Below are 22656 nucleotides of genomic sequence, written 5' to 3' on the forward strand. Positions count from 1 at the left end.
GTGTTCCTCTCCTGTGATATTTGACCAAACCTGGTTTGAGTTGGGAACACCCCTCTGTTTCTGAGTATTGTGAGGGACTAGAGTCCTTGCCCCCAACACTTGCCAATTGAGGACTCTTGGAGAAAGTTAAGACTTGTGTGAGCTACTTTAGATATGTGGTCAAGCTCTCAAAGAGCTCATAGTATTTTTAAATTGATCAGGCAAAAACTCTAATTAGGACAGTTTCTATAGCATTTTTTTTCTTTTTTTTTCCTCACTCTTTTATTAAAGATAAAGATTAAAATTGCTTCCTACATTTTCTTTTTATTCATTCATTTGATAAATATTTATTTAGGGCCCACTAAAGGGCAGGCAGTGTCTTAGGTGCTGAGACTGTAGCAATGAATAGACATTTACCTCTTTTCATGGCATATTATTGTTACCTAAAATCCCACATATCATATTGGTTCAGAAGAGCTGAAGATGCCTGAAAAAAGGAGTCCTGAGGGAAGCAGAAAAGGATATGGAATTCTGGAAAAAAGCCATGTATGTTCTCTTTAGGCCTTTGGTATACAAGAAGGTAAAAGGCAGGATGAACTGTTATCTCTGTTCTTGTCATATCTATTTCTAAAATATACCGTGACCATGTTTCCTTGAACAGTAACAAAAAATTTGATTGCCACTTCTGACAAAAATAAACATGTATAACAAGAAAAGATTTTTCAAACTGAAACTGTCAGATAAAACCCAGGCTATTTGATCAAAACATTTGGCAATCTGTGTTAAAGTTTCATGGGCTTCTTTCAAAATTTCCCAAGGGCTTTTTTTTTTTTTTCAATGTGGGTTTCATCCACCACCATCCTTGTATTGGGCCCTGAGAGGAAAGGGCTTATATGGGTGTCTTTGCACTGATTCCATTTGTAATGGTTTGATTCTCCATTTTGTATTCCCTACCTTTTCAGGCATCAGTGAACTTTTCAGTCCTTGTCCCATCTGACAGCTTAGTAACATCTGACACTGTTGTATCTCTCTTCTCTTTCCTTGATTTTGATTACATTTTACATTTCTGATTATTCTCCTACCACTGTGGCTCACTCCCTGGACTCCTTTATGATCTCCTCTATCTCTGCCCATTCCTTAAATGTTCATGCTTCCCAGGATCCTCTTGTCATTTCACACACTCTTGATTCAATTTCATCTCAAATATATACTCAAATATATATTCCAGGTCAAATCTCTCCTGAGCCCCAGGCCCCAATATGCAACCTCCTGCTGAGTTTCTCTAGATGGACACACCAGAAACACCTCAATTTCAGCTTTCCAACACTGTACTTCTGATCTCCTGACCCCATCCCCCATCCCCATCCCTCCAAGCTTGCTTCTCTTCTTTGTGCCCTCTCTGGAAATAACACCATCACCCATCCAGTTGCCCAAGTCAGACACTTGGCCAACATCCTTGACTCCCTTTCTGTGTCACAACTCATATCAAATCATTCACCAAATCCTACATCCTAAATATGTCTTGCTATTCCCATGTCTCACCATAGCTATTGTCTCTTTCCTAATTTAAATCATCACTCTCTCTTAATGGCCTCTTTACTGGTCCTCCCGACTCTGGGTTTGGACCCTTCCAATCTGTTTAACTGACCATAGTCCAGAATAAATATGCAAAAATGTAATTTGCATCATGTCAAATCCCTCTTAGAACACTCTGGTGATTCCTTTCTCATTCAGATCAGGGTTGAAAATCCTTAATGTGGCTTAAATGTTTGGTTCGTGTGGCTTCATTTCTCCTCAACCTCATCTTGAAGTCTTTGCTCAAGTCATTCTAAGTATTAATAATTTTACTTCCTTGTTTATGCCATGCTTTTTTTTTTCCCACCACAAAGAGCACAAATCCCTCTTAGAGGATTATTCAAAGATTATCCAGTAATTTGTGTTATTGAGTGATCTCACATCTAATGTTTCTCCAATGGCATGTCTCTAAATAAGCCTTATAATTCCTGCTGTGATTTCTTTGTATTTATTTGATTTTAAAGTTTATTTATTTGAGAGAGAGAGAGAACACAAGAAAGAGGAGAGAGAGAATCCCAAGCAGGCTCCACAGAGCCTGATGTGCGGCTGGAACTCATGAACCTTGAGATCATGACCTGAGCCAAAAACCAAGAGTCAGGGGCTTAAACAACTGAGCCACCTAGGTACCTCTCTCTTTTTTTTTAATGTCTAATTTTGAGAGAGAGAGAGAGAGTGCAGGGGAGAGACAGAGACAGAAGGCAACACAAAATGTGAAGTAGGCTCCAGGCTCTGAGCTGTCAGCACAGAGCCCTACATGGGGCTCAAACTCATGAGCCTTGAGATCATGACCTGAGCTGAAGTCGGATGCTTAACCACTTAACCGAGCCACCTAGGTGTCCCTGCTGTGATTTCTTAATACTGACCCTTGAGACAGTCATTCATACAGGTTATGTGGGGCTTGGATATTATCTTTTGGAAGACACATCTTTTTTTTTTAAAGTAGACAAATAATGAATATAAAATTAGGTATTAAAACGAATATTTATTTAGAACAAGAAAAGAAATCACAACAAGAAAAGAAATGTACTGGTGCCCTGGAGATTAAGGTACCTTTCTTCTGATAGCTCTTTAGGTCATTTCCCATATACACTTACCTAAGAAATGCCTTCTGATTGCAGCTTGGCTTCCCCACCCTTCTCACAACACTACAACTTCCAATAATAATCAGCACTCAGGTTAGCCCATGCTTGTGAATGGCTCTGGAATGTTAGCTTCATGATGAATTTGTATTCTCCTGTCTCCTGTTTTGATATTTTTAAATAGTCTTTAGGTGCTCCAACTAACAAAAATTCCCATTTGGTTTTTTAGTAATATTTAGGAAATCGGAGAATATAGGCATGTAGCGAGTATTTCTTAATGTCCTTCTCTGAGGTGTTGAGTAAATTAACCAAGAAACTGCTTACTCTGTGTAACATCACAGCTCAATATTCATTTTCTAGTATCTTCCTAAGTCAATGGTTCTTAAAGATGGCTATATAGAAGAATCATCTGGAGAGCCCTTAACAAATATAAATTCTTGGTTCCAGTTCTAAATTTACTAAATTAGAATCTCCCACAGCAAAGCCAAAAATCTGTGTTTTTAACAAGTTCTACTGGTGATTCTTATGTGGTCAGTGGAGTGGCATTTGGGAACAGTTGGTCTAAAGAACTGAACAAACCAGGTTGTAGGTCTGACTCACTGAAGTACAAATAGTCTCAATCCCTGGATTTAATTTTCTTCAAACAATTTTATGATACAAGGAATCACTGGATCTAAGAATCTGGGCGGCCTATTGCAGATTCCCAGGACTCCCACATTAGGATAGCCAACTTACTCTGAAATGTTAGTAATTATTGAGAGGGAAGAGGAAGAAAAACACTATTCACTGCCCCAATTTAAAAGAAAGAAAGAAAGAAAGAAAGAAAGAAAGAAAGAAAGAAAGAAAGAAAGAAAGAAAGAAAAAGACTAGAGGGTGCCTGGGTGACTCAGTCAAGTTAAGCATCTGACTTTGGCTCAGGTCATGATCTCACCGTTGGTGAGTTCAAGTCCCATGTCAGGCTCCTTGCCAACAGCTCAGAGCCTAGAGCCTGGAGCCTGCTTCGGATTCTGTGTCTCCTTCTCTCTCTGCCCCTCCCCTACTCGCACACGCTCTCTCTCTGTCTCACTCTCTCTCTCTCTCAAAAATAAAATAAAGTCTGGGATTGTGATGCCTCCTGCTTTGGTCTTCTTCTTCAAAATTACTTTGGCTATTCGGGGCCTTTTGTGGTTCCATATGAATTTTAGGATTGCTTGTTCTAGTTTCGAGAAGAATGCTGGTGCAATTTTGATTGGGATTGCATTGAATGTGTAGATAGCTTTGGGTAGTATTGACATTTTGACAATATTTATTCTTCCAATCCATGAGCAGGGAATGTCTTTCCATTTCTTTATATCTTCTTCAATTACCTGCATAAGCTTTCTATAGTTTTCAGCATACAGATCTTTTACATCTTTGGTTAGATTTATTCCTAGGTATTTTATGCTTCTTGGTGCAATTGTGAATGGGATCAGTTTCTTCATTTGTCTTTCTGTTGCTTCATTGTTAGTGTATAAGAATGCAACTGATTTCTGCACATTGATTTTGTATCCTGCAACTTTGCTGAATTCATGTATCAGTTCTAGCAGACTTTTGGTGGAGTCTATCGGATTTTCCATGTATAATATCATGTCATCTGCAAAAAGCGAAAGCTTGACTTCATCTTTGCCAATTTTGATGCCTTTGATTTCCTTTTGTTGTCTGATTGCTGATGCTAGAACTTCCAGCACTATATTGAACAGCAGCGGTGACAGTGGGCATCCCTGTCGTGTTCCTGATCTCAGGGAAAAAGCTCTCAGTTTTTCCCCGTTGAGGATGATGTTAGCTGTGGGCTTTTCATAAATGGCCTTTATGATCTTTAAGTATGTTCCTTCTATCCCGACTTTCTCAAGGGTTTTTATTAAGAAAGGGTGCTGGATTTTGTCAAAGGCCTTTTCTGCATCGATTGACAGGATCATATGGTTCTTCTCTTTTTTTTTGTTAATGTGATGTATCACGTTGATCGATTTGCGAATGTTGAACCAGCCCTGCATCCCAGGAATGAATCCCACTTGATCGTGGTGAATAATTCTTTTTATATGCTGTTGAATTCGATTTGCTAGTATCTTATTAAGAATTTTTGCATCCATATTCATCAAAGCAGGAGGCATCACAATCCCAGACTTTAACCTCTACTACAAAGCTGTCATCATCAAGACAGCATGGTATTGGCATAAAAACAGACACATAGACCAATGGAATAGAATAGAAACCCCAGAACTAGACCCACAAACGTATGGCCAACTCATCTTTGACAAAGCAGGAAAGAACATCCAATGGAAAAAAGACAGTCTCTTTAACAAATGGTGCTGGGAGAACTGGACAGCAACATGCAGAAGGTTGAAACTAGACCACTTTCTCACACCATTCACAAAAATAAACTCAAAATGGATAAAGGACCTGAATGTGAGACAGGAAACCATCAAAACCTTAGAGGAGAAAGCAGGAAAAGACCTCTCTGACCTCAGCCGTAGCAATCTCTTACTCGGCACATCCCCAAAGGCAAGGGAATTAAAAGCAAAAGTGAATTACTGGGACCTTATGAAGATAAAAAGCTTCTGCACAGCAAAGGAAACAACCAACAAAACTAAAAGGCAACCAACGGAATGGGAAAAGATATTTGCAAATGACACATCGGACAAAGGGCTAGTATCCAAAATCTATAAAGAGCTCACCAAACTCCACACCCGAAAAACAAATAACCCAGTGAAGAAATGGGCAGAAAACATGAATAGACACTTCTCTAAAGAAGACATCCGGATGGCCAACAGGCACATGAAAAGATGTTCAACGTCGCTCCTTATCAGGGAAATACAAATCAAAACCACACTCAGATACCACCTCACGCCAGTCAGAGTGGCCAAAATGAAGAAATCAGGAGACTATAGATGCTGGAGAGGATGTGGAGAAACAGGAACCCTCTTGCACTGTTGGTGGGAATGCAAATTGGTGCAGCCGCTCTGGAAAGCAGTGTGGAGGTTCCTCAGAAAATTAAAAATAGACCTACCCTATGACCCAGCAATAGCACTGCTAGGAATTTATCCAAGGGATACAGGAGTACTGATGCATAGGGGCACCTGTACCCCAATGTTTATAGCGGCACTCTCAACAATAGCCAAATTATGGAAAGAGCCTAAATGTCCATCAACTGATGAATGGATAAAGAAATTGTGGTTTATATACACAATGGAATACTACGTGGCAATGAGAAAAAATGAAATATGGCCTTTTGTAGCAACATGGATGGAACTGGAGAGTGTGATGCTAAGTGAAATAAGCCATACAGAGAAAGACAGATACCATATGGTTTCACTCTTATGTGGATCCTGAGAAACATAACAGAAACCCATGGGGGAGGGGAAGGAAAGAAAAAAAAAAAAAAAAAAAGAGGTTAGAGTGGGAGAGAGCCAAAGCATAAGAGACTGTTAAAAACTGAGAACAAACTGAGGGTTGATGGGGGGTGGGAGGGAGGGCAGGGTGGGTGATGGGTATTGAGGAGGGCACCTTTTGGGATGAGCACTGGGTGTTGTATGGAAACCAATTTGACAGTAAATTTCATATATTAAAAAATTAAAAAATAATAATAATAAAAAAAAATAAAAAACAAAAAAACAAAAAACAAACAAAAAAATAAAATAAAATAAAATAAAAATTTAAAAATTTAAAAAAAGACTGGAGCATCACCACTTTTCACCCTGTGAAATTAAAACAGGTGTTTGTGCATATGTTTGTCCCATCTACTACACAAGTAATATAAATTAAAACCAAAATAAAAAAAAATTAAATGTAAATATCTTAGTAATTCCAGCAGTTAAAAAACCACTATTGTGCATGTTACAAACATGTAAATTTTATTAGGACAAGGATTTTTATCTATTCCTGATGTTGCTATATATATGTATATTACTCTCTCCCCAGGAACAAGAAAGAGTAGTCAGATATGTATGCCATATTCACTTTCACAGGACTTATTTTCTCTGAAGGCAAGTGGTTAATTTCCAGAGTATGCAAATGTGTGATGTTCTATGCATAAATGCATCATTACTATTCTCCTTTTTGGAGACCGAATGATATCACTAAGGTTTTTAGTTAATTTTTTCTAAAGAATCTTTGTAACAATGTTTTCAAAAAGAATTGCTTAGTATTAGCTGTGTGGGATGGATAGATTTTGGAGACCTTGCCTTCTAAATCAGTCTTAGAAAACATTTCCACATGTCATGTTCTATTGCTTTGTAAGTAGTGAGAAGAAAGAAAATTTAAGTGTGAGAAGAAAGAATGGGGCAGTCTTTTTATACTTCTTTAAGTTTAAGATTTGAAACTTTGTATTTCTTCAAAAGAGCAATGAGTTGCATTAGGTCTGTCTTAAGAATAACGACTCTATCGTTTTTTGTAAAAATAACTTGCTCACTATTTTTCAAACGCAAGCAAGTACAGAAAAAAAGAGAGAGGCAACTAATCAAGATCAGATACTACCCAGAAAGAACCATAGCTCTCTATGCACATATATGGAAAGAACAACGATGAATGGATGGATGGATGGATGGATGGATGGATGGGTAAATGGAAGGGAGGAAGGAAGGGAGGGAGGGAGGAAGGAAGGAAGGAAGGAAGGAAGGAGAGAAGAGAGGGAGGGAGGGAGGAAAATCATTTTATATCCCTAGTCCCTGGAATACTTTCTGGCTCATATTAGGTACTCAGTAAAAAAATATAGTGAATGAATGAATTGGATTGTATAATTTTTTTTCTAGAGTCACACTGCCCAGATTAGATTTTCATTTTTACTATTTAGTACCTGTTTGACCTTGAAAAAAGGTACTAAACATCTTTGCACTTCAGTTAACTCATCTATAAAGTGAGGATAGTAATAACACTAACCTTCACCAAGGACAATCTTAAGTGAAAGTGGAAAATGTGTGTGTGTGTGCGTGTGTGTGTGTGCGTGTGTGTGTGTGTGTGTATGCACATATGCACATGCAGCAAGCAAACATAGAATGCCTACTAGTAGATTTTGATACCACTGCCTTGATTCATGTTAAAGGACCAACAGTTTTACCCATCCTTGCTTTTGCACCATTAGTGAACATGTCAGCACACTGAAAACGCCAAATAAAGCTTTAGTATTACAATGAAAATCATTTTAACTATTTTTTGAGAACCTCTGCTTCAAACCACCTCTTGCAAATAGAATGCATAGCCAAAATTATCAGGATATTTTCAAGTCACCTTCTTTCTGTACAGCTGCTTATAGAAATGGGTAACCATTTGTTTCTTTTTGTGATCACTACGTTCAGAAGCTTACACATGAGGCTGAGTCTCTTATTTGGTTGCTGCTTTAATCCATGGCTATGCTTTTTTTGTTCACTTTATTACTGGATGAAAGAGATTCTGTTTTTGTACTAAATTCAACCACCTTTATCCATAAGTGTATTGGGGTTTTATAATTAATTAAAAATCACGGCATTTTTTCTTTTACTATTAAGTTTGAGATTCTCTTCCATTGAACAGGACTTCACATCAGGGTTTCTCCAGGGGAGCAGAAGCACTATGAGTGTTACAGGGTAAGAGACTTATTTAGAATTGTGGGAAAAGCTGGAAGTAAAGGTCTGGGTGAGAAGTTGGAGGGTAAGAGATGGAGTTACCAATCAGTCATATGTGTCCAGCCACCAATGTAGGAACATGAAGGGGGAATTTATGTAGAGGTCTATGAAAAACTATTACCTATAATAAACCACAACCTCAATGAGTCCACAGCCAAGCATCTGGGGGTGGATCTGTGGCCACTGTTGGTCAACAATGCCAGTAGTCAGGAAGAAAAAGTAGATGTGGAGCAGGAGAGGGAAGCGACAAGCTGGCACCTGCCAAGTACCTCTTAGTAGGTACCAAGTACCTATCTCTGTATCTGCTTGTGAAAAGAGCTCCAGATGGTTATGGTAACTGCCTTGTCTCTACCTTCCAAATACTGGACAAGTTCCTATCTTGGCCAATTCTAACTTGAAAGCATACAAGAAGGGGATTTTGGAAAATGTAATTCTCAGCTTACCTACCTCACAGAGCACAAACTGCCAGAGTCTAAGGGCATATACTGTCTTTTTCTAAGGTATAAATATTAGCCTTATCAAATGATCTTCTATGTAAAAAGCATAAAAAAAACTTTATACAGAATTTTGCCCCCATTTTGCAAAAAAAAAATTGCAAAAACTAAAAGAAAATCCCTTTAATTTAGATAAATTATAATAGGCTATACAAAGTTGAATGATTATTTTTTTCAAAAGGATTAAAATTCACAAAATTATAATCACATGGAAGTCATCCTTCATTTGCTATAACCCAGGGACTGCTTGGTGCATATTCTTCAGATACAATTTTAATTGCAAAAATTAAGCTATAATGTATCATTTTTATCATCAGAAAAAACTATAAGTTATACACACATACAATACAGACATACATACACAATATACACATAGGTATCCTACCAATGTCTAGTGTTCAATAACTATTTCCTATGATTTAAGATTTAAGTCAGAACTATGTATAAACATCATTAAACCCTCCTTATAGGTTTCTTTCTAAACATTGGTATATAAACGGCTTCATTTGCTTTCTTGTTATTTTATCTCCCTACAACAGACATTTTCATTGTACACAGTACATTGTGACTTAGATTTCATATATTTTGAAAGCACAGAAAATGTTCCATCAGCAATAGTACCTCATTGATTTAAAAAGGGAGGGCCTTTTAAGGGGCTTGGATCTATAATTTCTTTTGGCAAGCTTTCAAAGTAAATTTTGTGATTTTAATGTCTTTCAGAAGAACATCCCCACTTAGATATTTTTCAAGGAACAAAGTGCTTTCTTTGAGGTTAACTTTGCCAAAATAGAGTCAGAGAATATTGAAATATGAAGAGACAAGAGGTACTTGGGTGTTGATCTGCCCAACTCCCTCTTTATACAGATAATGAAATGAAGGCCTATAGTGAGTATACTGTCTAGGGTCACACAGCTATTTATTTGGTAGCAGAACAAGTGCTGTATTTCAGGGTGTCCTGAATATCAGTCACTCTTTTTAAAAAAAAAAAAAAAGCTTTATCGAGGGATATTTATCATTCTCCCATTTCAAGTGTATAATTGAACGGTCTCTAGTAAATTTACCAAGCTGTGCAATCATCATCAATCAGTTTTAGAATACTTTCATCACATCAATTAGATCCCACATGCCCAATTACACATAATCTATCACCACTCCTTGTCCCAGGATACCTCTAATCTGTCTCCACAGATTTTTTTTTGGTTTGATATTTTTACTATATTATGCTGATAAAAACATCTTTGTCTTCTATACTTTTTACAAATGTCATCAACATGGATCTCAACACATTTTCTAGAGTATAGGAATCTCACCAAAAACACTGCATTTAAACTATCTTAAAAATGAAAATATAGGGGCACATGGTGGCTCAGTCAGTTAAGTGTGCGACTCTTGATTCTGGCTCAGGTCATGATCTCATGGTGTTTTGGTTTGAGCCGCGCATCAGGCTCTGTGCTGACAGTGTGGAGCCTACTTAGAATTTTCTCTCTCCCTCTCTCTCTGCCACTCCCCCAGCTCATGCTGTCTCTGTCTCTCTCAAAAATAAATAAACTTAAAAAAATGAAAATATGTATCTTCTTTCCTGACCTAATTCTAGTCAATGAGTTTTGAGAAAATTTTTTTCATGCAATCATTAAATTTCTTCTGACACTTCTGACACAGCACCCAGTTGAATGAATGCATATCATTAAGACAAGAAAAACTATTTCATTTCATAGGATTCATTTATTCCTGATAAAATATTATTTCTTTTCTAAACAGAATCAGTGTGTGCTTCCTTTCAAGCTATATTCTTTATTTTGTTAGAAAAACAGAAAGAATTGAAAACACTGGAAATAAATTTGGACATATCACATCAGAGATGAAATGTCTTTAATAGAGATAAGAGATTCAGTTTTTAGGCCAAAGAATAGAAAAACTTACCCAATAATCCCAAGAGCAGCAACACATTTAAATTAAAAATTCTCACAGGATTTCTCGTAGCCTATGATGGTTGTGCTCATGAACTCAGATAAAGCCGAAAAGTATGAATTGAAAATATGAGAATACCAATTTTCAGAAAGAAAGAAAGAAAGAAAGAAAGAAAGAAAGTTATTTAAATGTAATGATATATTCATTTCAGAAGCTTACATTTTGGCCATAAGATTAATGTAAAATGAAGTTTGGTGCTAAAACTTTATCATTTTTCATCATAATGGCTCACTCATTAATACAAGTGCCATTTGATTAAGGCATTAGAATATATTAAAGGCATTCAAAAGGATAAGATTTTGTTTTTCATCCAATTCATCTACAAAGTTGGCTTCGTGGGAGGGGTGGTTTGTTATTCCTTTAACTGAAATTGAATTCTCTCCTCAAATTCTCTAAACTGCTAACATGATAAAATAACAAAATCTATTTACTGATGAAGTCATGTAATTTTAGAATTGTAAGGAACCTTACAGGTTGTATGTCTTTTGCTACTCAAAAAGTGTAGTCCATGGACCAGCAGCCTCAGCATCATCTGAGAGCTTTCAGTAAGTGCAGAATCACAGACCACCACAGACCTGCTGAATCTGAATCTGCATTTGCACAGAAAAAAAGTTTTAAATTTTGATCAAGTCTAATTTATCAATTTTTCTTTTATAAATCATGCTTTTGGTACCAAGTCTAAGAACTCTTTGCTTAGCCTTAGATCTCAAAGATTTTCTCCTACGTTTTTAATAAAAGTTTTATAGTTTTGTTTTGTTTTGTTTTTAGAGATGGTGTGTGAGAGTGGGGGAGATGGGCCAAAAGGAGAGAGAGAAAGAGAGAGTCTTAAGCAGGCTCCATGTTCAGCATGAAGCCCCACACAGGGCTCGATCCCATGACCATGGGATCATGACTGTGGGATCACAACCTGAGCAGAAATCAAGCCAGATGCTCAACTTACTGAGCCATTCAGGCACCACAAAAGTTTTATAGTTTTACATTAAGACTATGATCCATTTTGAGTTAAGTTTTTAATTAAGTATGAAATTTTGTTATAGGTTTTTTGTTTGTCTATGGATGTCCAATTGCTCCAGCATTTGCTATCTTTCCTCTATTGAATTGCTTTTACACGTTTGTCTAAAAGCAGTTGCGCGTATTTGTGTGGGTCTTATACTTCTGAGTTCTCTCATTGATCTATATGTTTATTGCTCCACCAACAGCATAGTCTTGATTATTGTAGCTGTATATGCCTTTCCATATTTTTTAATAATCATGTCTCAAGCTGCAAAAAAAAAATCTTGATGGGATTTAGGATTTAATGTAATAGGAATTACATTAAACCTATACATCAATTTAGGGAGAACTGACATGTTTATTATGTCAAGTATTCTAGTCCATGTACACAAGACATCTCTCCACTTATTTAGATCTTTGATTTCTTTCATGAGTCATGTAGTTATAGACATATAAGTCTTATACAGGTTTTGCTAGACTAACACCTAAATATTTCACTTTTTTTGAGCAATTGTAAATGGTATTGTATTTTTTTTTATGTCCATATGATCACTGCTACTATAGTGAAATACAAATGATTTTGTGTGTTTAATTTTTTTAAAATCTGTATTCATTTTCGAGAAAGAGAGGGAGACAGAGTGCGAGCAGGGGACAGACAGAGAGAGAGGGAGACACAGAATCCAAAGCAGGCGCCAGGCTTTAAGCTGTCAGGACAGAGCGTGATGCAGGGCTCGAACTCACGAAAGGCAAGATCATGACCTGACTAGACGTTGGACACTTAACCAACTGAGCCACCCAGATGCCCCTAATTTTGTATGTTTAACTTGCAGGTAACCTTGATTATATCACTTCTTAGTTCTAGGAGTTTTTGTAGACTCTTTGAGAATTTCTAAATAGACCAATCATATCATCTGCAGTTTTAGTTCTTCCTTTATGGTCTACTTTTGATTTCTTTTTCTTGACTACTGCACTGGCTAGAAATTCCAGCACTATGTTGAATAGGAGTGGTAAGAACTGACATCCTAGCCTTGTTCCTGATCTTTAAGTGAAAGCAGTCTCTCAGCATTAAATATAATGTTAGTTGTAGGGTTTTTATAGATGCTCTATCAAAGTGAGAAATTTACTCTCTATTCTTATTTTGTCATGAATAATGTTGAATTTTGTCAAGGTGCCTTTCCATATCAATTTATATATGTGATTTTCCTTCTCTAGCCTATTAATATGGTGGATCACATCACCTTATTTTTGAATACTGAAATTAGCCTTGCAGTTCTATAATAAATCCCACTTAACCATGAACTACAATTCTTATTGACTGCTGAATTCCATTTCCTAATATTTGTTAAGGATATTTACATCTATACTATGCATATATCTAGGTCCATACTGTGAGTAATATAGACCTGTAGCTTTTTGTTTTGTTTTGTTTTGTTTTGTTTTGTTTTGTTTTGTTTGTTTGTACTGTCTAGTTTTAGTAACAGGGCAAAACTAGCTTCACAAAATGAATTGGGAAGTGTTCCTTCTTTTATTCTCAGGAAGATATTTTGTAGAATTTATATTAATCATCTTTAGATGTTTGGCAGATTTCTCCAGCGAAACCATCTGGGCCTGGTTATTTCTTTTTGGGAGTTTTAAAATTATTACCCTAATTACCCTAATGGTTATAGAGCTATTCAAATTATCTATTTCATATTGGGTCCATTGTTGTAGTTTGTCTTTTACAAGGAATGGGTCCATTTCTTCTAAGTTGTCAAATTTAAGTGTACAAAGTTGTTTGTAGTATTCCCTTAACCCTTGCATAGTCCGTGGTGATGTCCCATTTTATTCCTAATATTGATAATCTGTGTCTTCTTTTATTCTTTGTCAGTGTTGCTAGAGGTTTGTCAATATTATTGAACTGTTGAAAAAACCAATTCTTTATTTCATGATTTTCTCTATTGTTTTGTTTCAATTTCATTGACTTCTCTTATCTTTATGATTGCTTCCCTTATTCTTGCTTGGATTTTATTTTGTTCTTCTTTTTCTAGATTTAATTTTTTTCTCATGTGTATTTATTTATTTAACTTTTTTAATGTTTATTTATTTTTGAGGGGGGGAGGGGAAGAGAGAGAGGGAGACACAGAATCTGAAGCAGGCTCCAGGCTCTGAGCTGTCAACACAAAGCCCAACGTGGGGCCCAAACAAATGAAGAATGAGATCATGACCTGAGCCAAAGTCAGACACTTAACCGACTGAGCCATCTTCTTCTAGATTATAGAGGTGGGAGCTTAAATTACGGACTTGAGACTGTTCCTCTTATCTAATGTATGCATTCAGTGCCTTAAATTTTTCTTTCAGCATGGCTTTAGATACATCTCACAAATTTTTATATGTTGTATTTTCATTTTTCTTCAGCTCAATGTATTTTTTTTTAATTTCCTTTATGACTTCTCTCTGACTCTTGGATTATTGAGAAGTGTTTTTAGTTACCAGAAGTTTGGAGATTTTCCTGTTATCTTTCTATTATTTATTTCTATCTTGAATCCATTGTGGCTGGAGAATACAATTTTAATTCTTTCAAATTTATTGAGGCTTATTTTATGTCCCAGATATGACCAATTTTGGTATATGTTCCACAGGCACTTGAAAATAATAGGTATTCTGCTCTCGTTGGACAATTTTCTATGAATAAAAGATTCTTCTATAACAATTTCTATAAATGTTGATTAGATCATGTTACAGTTGATGGTATTCTTTTATATGCTTGCTGAATTTCTGCTTAGTTGCTCTGTTTGTTATTGAAAGAAGGCTAGTGAAGTCTCCAGCTGTAATTGTGAATTTAACTATCTTTCCTTTCAGTTCTATCAGTTTGCTTAACATATTTTCAACTCCTGTTGTTTGGTGTGTACAGAGTTAGGATTTCTGTGTCTTCTCGGTAGACTGATCTTTTTATCATAACTCTCTGTCTCTAGTAACTTTCCGTTACTCTAACATCTATTTATCTGATATTAATATACCCAGTTTTTTCTTTGATTGATATTTGCATGCTGTATCTTTTTCTATCTTTCAACTTTTAACCTTCCTATAGTATTATATGTGAAGTGATTTTTTTTTGTAGACAGTATATAATTGTCATATTTTTAATCCATCGTGGTAATCTCTGGCTTTTATTTGGTATATTTAGACCATGAGAATAAAATACTGCAGAGGAATACGCTGTCTGATTAGGAGATAAAGATTGCAAAAGTAGCATTAAATTATGTACATCTTCCTAAGCTCCTTACCTCAATTACTGGTACTAGACACTAGGACTAGAAATCTCAAAAACGTCATGCATTCTTTTCTTACCTCCCAATAATACCTAATAGCTAACACTTACGGAGCACGTACTTTGTGTGAGACACTCAACTAAACATTTTACTTCCATTAATTTATTTATTCTTAATATTTTGGAAATGAGCAACTGAGGCTTAGAGAGGTAAGGATTACAGCAATAGTGACTCAACTGAGTTCTACAGCAGGTGTATGTGACTCCACAGCAGTAATTCACCATGACCCTCAAGGTTTGCCTCTGTAATTCCACCAGAGTCCATCCCACATTTGCCATTTCTACTATCAGTACAGAAGCTCAGATTCCCTTTCCTTTTGCACATAATGATTTCAAAAATCTGCTAACTGGCCTCCCTGACACCATGCTTTCCTTCCTTCAATCCATCTTTCATAGGGTCCCCCATTATCTTCTTATACCTTAAGTGGCATAGTGGAAAACACTTGGAATCTGAGCTGAGTTTAGATCACAGCTCAAAACTTAACTTTGTATATGACATAAGCAAGTTGGTTAACTCTCCACACCTCAATTTACTTACCTGTAAAATGGAAATAATTTTACCTCCCTTATAGATTATTGTATTAAATTACATTTCACATGTAAAATACCAAGTGTGCTGCCTGTATATAGTAGACATTCCATATATCTTAATTTCTTTCCTTTCCTTAAATGTGAAAACAAAAATCAGTGGTTCCCCCCTACCCCTTGCTTCTGGGATACAGTCAAAACTCATTATTGTGGTGTACAGGGCTCTTCGGCCTGGGCCCAACCTCTGTTTCCAGTCTCATTTCCCTGTACATTATGTCATTCCCCTCAAATTCCATTTGCCTTTGCTCTCGCTATTCCCTTATCCTGGAATACATTTTTCCAGCATTTGTGCCTACTGGAAATATCTTTGGGAACCCTATTTAGAAACCATTTTCTCAAGTATCTTTTCTAAATATTCCCTTCACTTCCTAATGTGTGTGAATTAATCTCACCTCTCCCTTGTTCCCACAGGATATGGTGGGGTCTAGCTGAATTAGGAGAATGAGGTATTATTCATATTTTATCACAAACATTATGCCTTGAAGTAGCAGAATGACTAAGAGCAGAGAGTTTGAGACAGATAATCCTGGATTTAGATTTGACTATGACATTTACTTTTATCCCCATGACTCAGTTATATTACCTATAAAATTGGGATGGTAGTGTCTCTATTTTATAAGGTTAATATGAAAATCAAGTAAGAAAATGTATATCAAGTGCTTAGTAAGAAGTCTAACATATATGGCTTGCGTTTAGCAATATCAGTAAATATTTGTTATGATGAATATTAATTTTAAATTTGTTACTCAGTTGTGATAAAAATCATCATTTTAAAAAAGCTAAATTTATAGATTGAAGGTTTGTGAGGATTAAATGGGAAATGTGTTCAAATACCTAGCACTATGAAACATAGTGCCCTTTATGAAGGCCCTTACTTTCTTGCCCTTACTCTCTTTGCCTTGAGTAATTCATGTGTCTTCCTTATTCTGGTTTATGAAACATTTAAATGAAGGTGGCAAGATGACACAAGGAATATTATAGAAATTGAATATATGAAAATATTGCGGTCACACAGTTTTAAATAAAATTCCAAAAGTAAATTATTAAAACTTTAGTTTATTGTTTTTCTCACAAAGTTCTCACTCACTCTATTTTTGCTTTTAGTGTCTTTACCTCTTCTCCCTCAACCCATCCTAGATGGTCTGAGTGACTTACTTCCTCAAATATCTGTACTTTTAGACCCCTAAAAGTCACCTAAATAATCTAAAAGTCATCCATATGATTTTAATTTACATTAAAATTGTCAGTCACTGGGATTATTCATGAGTTAGTGATAGAAGTCTAGCTTCCAGGGCAGAAAACCCATGATCTATCTCTGCCTAAAGCAGATTTATTTTCAAGTGACAACATGGTACATTGGAAAGAACACTTAACTAGGCATTAAAACACCTGAGTCCTGGTGCCAGTCCCACTACTATTACTTGCATGACCCTGGGAAAGTGGCTTCCCCTGCTGTCAATTCTCAATTATAAAATGAGAAGTCAGAACTCCGTGGTTTCGGGTAAGTGAAATGATTTTACATGTTATGTCTTTCTTAAGTTCAGTGACTCAGACAATCAACACAATACTTCACCTTGTGAGGAGAGAAATTTGAAGTAACTCTTTCATATTGTAATTTCACCCTGAATTCACCTCCAGGCTTATAGTGAAGAAATAAAAACTTCAATATGCCCAAGGTCAGTAAGTCTGAATCAATTATCACAGCAGATTATTTGTGCTAATGTGTTTACATGGCATGCTCTCTCCTACTGAAGCATTTGTGAGGTTTAGAGACTGCTTTTCATTTTTAAATAAAAAGCTCCCAGCCACCTACGCTCAGGAGTACAGCAATAATGGATTATCATTATTCCTGACAGCATATGCTAATTCATAGACTTTGAAATGGAAAGAAAGCAGAGACTATGAAATGACTAGTTTTATGTTCCCTGAATCTATCATTATTTTTTATCATGCAGTAAACGTTCACATATAATTCAGTCCCATAATATTCTATTTTATTTTTATAAAAAAAATGTTCGACTATGACCTTCTGATGCATTTGTAACTATCATCATTTGTTACATAGGGCTGTTAAATATAAAAAAAATAAATTTTAAACACCAGTACTTTTAAAAGATGATCTTATTTTTTTCTGCTTTAGGAAGTTAAAATATGGAATCTAAAAACCTACAAGGTCAATGTTGCAGGTTCATTCATTCATGCACACATTTATTCATTCAACACATATTTTTTGAGGACCCACCATGTGTCAGGCACTGATATAGATAGTAGAGAAAATAAATATCAACGAGGAAATATTCCTTTCCCTGAAGGAGATTACATTCTATGTGGATTTGACAAAAATGCCATGTAGTTCCAGTCTCCAAAAGAAAATGGGCAGTTGTAGAATTTTACAAATGTTTCATTACATATGTATTTTTTACCTATTTGCATAAAACACTGTATTAATTTCCTAGGGCAACTGTAACAAATTACTTAAACTTAAGATAGTTTAAAACAACAGAAATCTATGGTCTCATATTTCCAGAGGCCAGAAGTTCAAAGTCAAGGGGTCAACAGGGCCATGTTCCTCTGAGGCTCTAGGGGAGTATTCCTTCTTGGTTTCTAATAGCATAACTCTAAGTGCTGTCTTCTTCTTCACATGGCCATCTTCCCTCTACGTGAGTCTGTGTCAAAATTTCTCTTTCTTAAAAGGACACCAGTCAATGGATTAGGGCCCACCCATATACATTATGACCTCATTTTAGTTTGATTAGGTTTGCAAAGACTCTATCTCCAAATAACATCATATTCACAGGGTGCAGGTGGATATGAATTTTGGAGGGGACACACTAGTCAACCCAGTACAAAGATGAAGATAAATTAGACCAATAAAAACAGGGGTTTTTTTTGTTTTATCTCCTCACAATTAATGTTAATTTTCACTTAAGATCTAATACTTTTTACTTTTAGTGTCATTTTGAAATTATTCTTGAACTTTCTGAATGGCTACAAATCTGTGTACAAAAACTTTGTGTTTTGTGATTTTCTTCTTCTGACATGGGATTCATTATTTAAATGTTAAAACTATTTAAAATGTTTACATTGACAGCTTATTGGACTCAAATTTTATAATAATTTTTACACTAAAATTAGTGAGGAGAATCTGATTCATTACAGACCATACTCACTTTATTTTGTCTGTGTAGGATCAGATGATCCTGTTCCTTTCTGATCATTTAAAATAGTTTTCTTTCACAAGTGCCATTTGCTACTCTTTAAAAAATGTGAATAGGGGCGCCTCGGTTGAGCGTCCGACTTCGGCTCAGGTCATGATCTCGCGGTCCGTGAGTTAGAGCCCTGCGTCGGGCTCTGTGCTGACAGCGCAGAGCCTGGAGCCTGTTTCAGATTCTGTGTCTCCCTCTCTCTCTCTGACCCTCCCCCATTCATGTTCTGTCTCTCTCTGTCTCAAATAAATAAACGTTAAAAAAATTTAAAAAAAAGAAGAAACATTTAGAAAGTAAATAAATAAATAAGAATAGAAAATAAACTATACCCCAATTAGGATTCTCATTCTAATCAATCAAACCATCAGGGCAAAATTTTGAGATAATGCCCTGCACCCACTTTGTCTTCTAATCTAAAAATAGCACAAACACCAAATCCAGAGTATTGATTCGTAAACCCCAAAGGCAGCACAAACAAACCTCCAATATAGCACAAACCCCAAATGTTATGTGAACTTCAAACTGACTACCAAACTGAACTCTGAGATGACTACCATCATAGGCAACCCATACTCAATACCCTACCCCTACATCCTGGATGCCCTTCTAGTAATATTTTGCATTCTCTACCTCCTCTATTACCTAATAAACTTCCATAAGCAAAGTTGTCGTCATCATCATCATCATCATCACCATCACCATCACCATCACCATCACCATCACCATCACCATCATCAAACAACTCAGGCATATAAAACATAAACGTTGAAGCCCTTTCTCCATCCACTCTCAGAGGAAACAATTGTTTGGAACGTAGCCTTTCAGATCTTTTCTGTATGTAGAATATATACGTGGGCTTGTCTACATATCTTTTCCTATATATGTATAATTTGCTGAGTAGTTTTCTGGTAGGTGTTTTTCTACAAGAAAATGGGGTCATACTTTACATATTGTTTTGCAACTTGCTATTATCACTCAAAATGTATTGAAATTATTTTACCCAGGGAGAACTTATAGCTTTACCTCATTCTTTCAAGACAGCTTTCTGATACATTTAAGTTATTTCTACTTGGGGGCTTACAACAGTGCTGAAATAAACAAAACTATGTGCTGATATTTGGTGGTGGGACTGACTCACAGAAATAGGATTGCTGGTAAGTATATGCAGTTTTTATTTCGTAATGAGATACAATTAAAAAGTAGCCTAAAGATGGCATTTATCTTTTCATATCTTCATCTTCTTTTTTTTTTTTTTTTTTTTTTTTTTTTTTTTTTTTTTTTGTGGTGGAGGGCAATCTGAGATGCTAAAGATGACCCATTGTTTTTATTTACTTTTTTTTTATAATTTGTGAAACTAAGAATATTTTCACATGTTTATTTTCCACTTGTACTTCTTCCTTCCATTGCTTTACCCATTTCCTTTTTCCCTTTTTCCTGCTGAGGTGTTTATCTTACTGATTTGGAAAAATTCTCTATATTATAACTATTAAACTTTACCTCCTATATGCTGCAAATATGTTCTCCTGGGATGCCATTTGCTTTCTACCTTTGTTTTCAGCATATATTTCTACATGGACATTTTCAATTTTTCTGCAATCATATCTGTCCCTCTTTTACTTTGTCATTTCTGTTTTTCATTCCAGATTTGTAAGACTTCTTCACGTCATTTTAAAAGAATCATTAAGACTCAAATTATTTTTGCATATAACATGAAAAGGAACCTAATTTAATTCTGCAATGGATAGTCAATTGAATCTTATTTTTAAATGCATCTTTGTGATAAACTATATTTGGTTTCTTGACTGCTTAATTTATTATATCTTGCCATTAACAACTTGTATTAATTAATGTAGCTTCATGTTATGTTTATAAATTCCAAAATTTCTAGGTTATACACATTTATTCTTGCAAATAAATCTTGCAAATAAATCTATTTATTTATTTATTTATTTATTTATTTATTTATTTATTATTTATGTTCTAAAATAATATTCCATTGGTATTCCACTAAGATTTTTATTAAAATTGTATTAAATCTGGGGCACCTAAGTGGCTCAGTCAGTTAAGCATCCAGCTCTTAATTACAGCTCAGGTCATGATCTCACATTCATGAAATAGAGCCCCATATCAGGCTCTATGCTGGGAGACTGCTTAAGATTCTCTCTCTCCCTCTCTCAAAAAAAAAATGTATTAAATCAATAAGATAAAATAAATTTGCCATATTTACAATATAGAGTTTTCCCATGTGGAAATACTGTTTCTTTTGTCCCCTCTTTATTCAGGATTTCTTTCATTATAGTGTTTTTTCATATTATTTTCACACATTTTTATACTTTTGTTACTATTCTGAATGGCCCTTTTTAAATCATATCTTTTGATTGGTAACTCCTATTGATGTCTTAACATTTACCTACAATTCAGCAACCTTAATAAACTCCCATATTAGTTCTCTTTTTTAGAGTTTCTTTCTATGAATTTCTAAGTAGACAATATTTTCACCTGAAAATTATGATAATTTTCTTTCTTCTTAATATTTATATTTCATATTTCCTTTTCTTGACTGTTCTAGGACCTCTAGAACAATGCTATTAAAGGACAGCACTGATATCAAGTATTTCTTTTCATCTATAAAAATTGAGCCCTGCCCAGGTCTCCTTTTCCCTCACTCCATCTAAGTTAAGTGCTCTTATTCCATATTCTTGTAATTCTCCAGCCGGGGTCTATTGTAGCATGAGTCACATGGAAATACAATCATTTATGAGCTTGGTATTTGTGTATTCTATGAGCTCTTAAGACATGACAGCCTCTTCATTCTTGTAGACCTACCAGCTAACCCAGTACTAGTACATAATAGTGGTTCAGCTAGTCTGTTTTCTTGCTTCCCATTTCTCTCCATTTAGTTCTCACTCCATATTCTAAAAGAGGTGGAAATTCTATTGATTTTACTCAAATTATGTTAGATCTCTTCCTGAATCTCTACCCTTATTACTTCCCTCTTTATTCATGCTCCCATTTTCCCTCACCTGGAACAAGGTTTTTCTAACTTAAATAATAGATGAGTCTCTCTCAAAGAAAAAAAATTCTATTAATCTTACTGTCAAATCAACTTTTTATGATTTTGCTTAAAAACATACAAACAATATTTGGTAACATTCCTTACACTTATAGTTCTTATACAAATTTAAAGCCAAAACAAATTTATACATTAAATACTTTTATAATCAGTAAAATTAAAATTACTAAATTGGCTTAAAGTGACAGTACCGTTTTGCTGAAATTAACATGCCAATTTTGAATTTAAAATGTAAAGATGTATGGGGCACCTGGGTGGCTCAGTTGGTTAAGCATCTGATTTCAGCTCAGGTCATGATCTCATGGTTCGTGAGTTCAAGCCCTGCATTGGGCTCTGTGCTGACAGCTCAGAGCCTGGAGCCTGTTTCAGATTCTGTGTCCCTGCTTTCTCTGCCCCCTGCCTTTCAAAAATAAACATTTAAAAAAATATTTTAAATGTAAAGATGCACAGGTAAATCTGCTTATATATAATCTATCTCTGTGTATTTACTTCTGTGACTCTCAAATGGAGACTATCCCTTAGAATAAGAAAGTTTCAGAGTGTAATTTTGATAACTCAAGGCTTTCTGTGCTATTTCAGAATACTCAGACTTCATACTTTAGCTGAACTCTGGCACTATGCAATTCTCAAATGTCAATTTTAATGAGATGTCATTTGATAACTCAGTAAGCCTTATTTGTTCATTTGAAGTAAAGTTAGCATGGGACAGTTATTGAAATCTGCATTATAGGAATGTGTAAAATCAGATGCAAAAAAATTTCTTTATCACATTTACTTTTATA

At 35.4% G+C, this 22656-nt stretch overlaps 1 protein-coding gene across 2 annotated transcripts in view; it reads left to right on the forward strand.

The window, feature by feature from the left end:
* GPR149 (G protein-coupled receptor 149) overlaps nucleotides 1-22656 on the forward strand; it is a 69842-nt gene that overhangs the window by 43602 nt on the left and 3584 nt on the right. Inside the window, exon 1 of one of the 2 annotated variants that reach the window (XR_006206997.1) lies at nucleotides 19869-19955. The exons of the other annotated variant lie outside the window; for it this stretch is intronic. The gene's annotated coding sequence lies outside the window, so the exon portion shown is untranslated. Of the gene's footprint in view, nucleotides 1-19868; nucleotides 19956-22656 lie in introns of those variants that run through there. 2 annotated transcript variants of the gene reach the window in all.

This window comes from Panthera leo, chromosome C2 (genome assembly GCF_018350215.1).
Source record: "Panthera leo isolate Ple1 chromosome C2, P.leo_Ple1_pat1.1, whole genome shotgun sequence".
NCBI classification, from domain to species: domain Eukaryota; kingdom Metazoa; phylum Chordata; class Mammalia; order Carnivora; family Felidae; genus Panthera; species Panthera leo.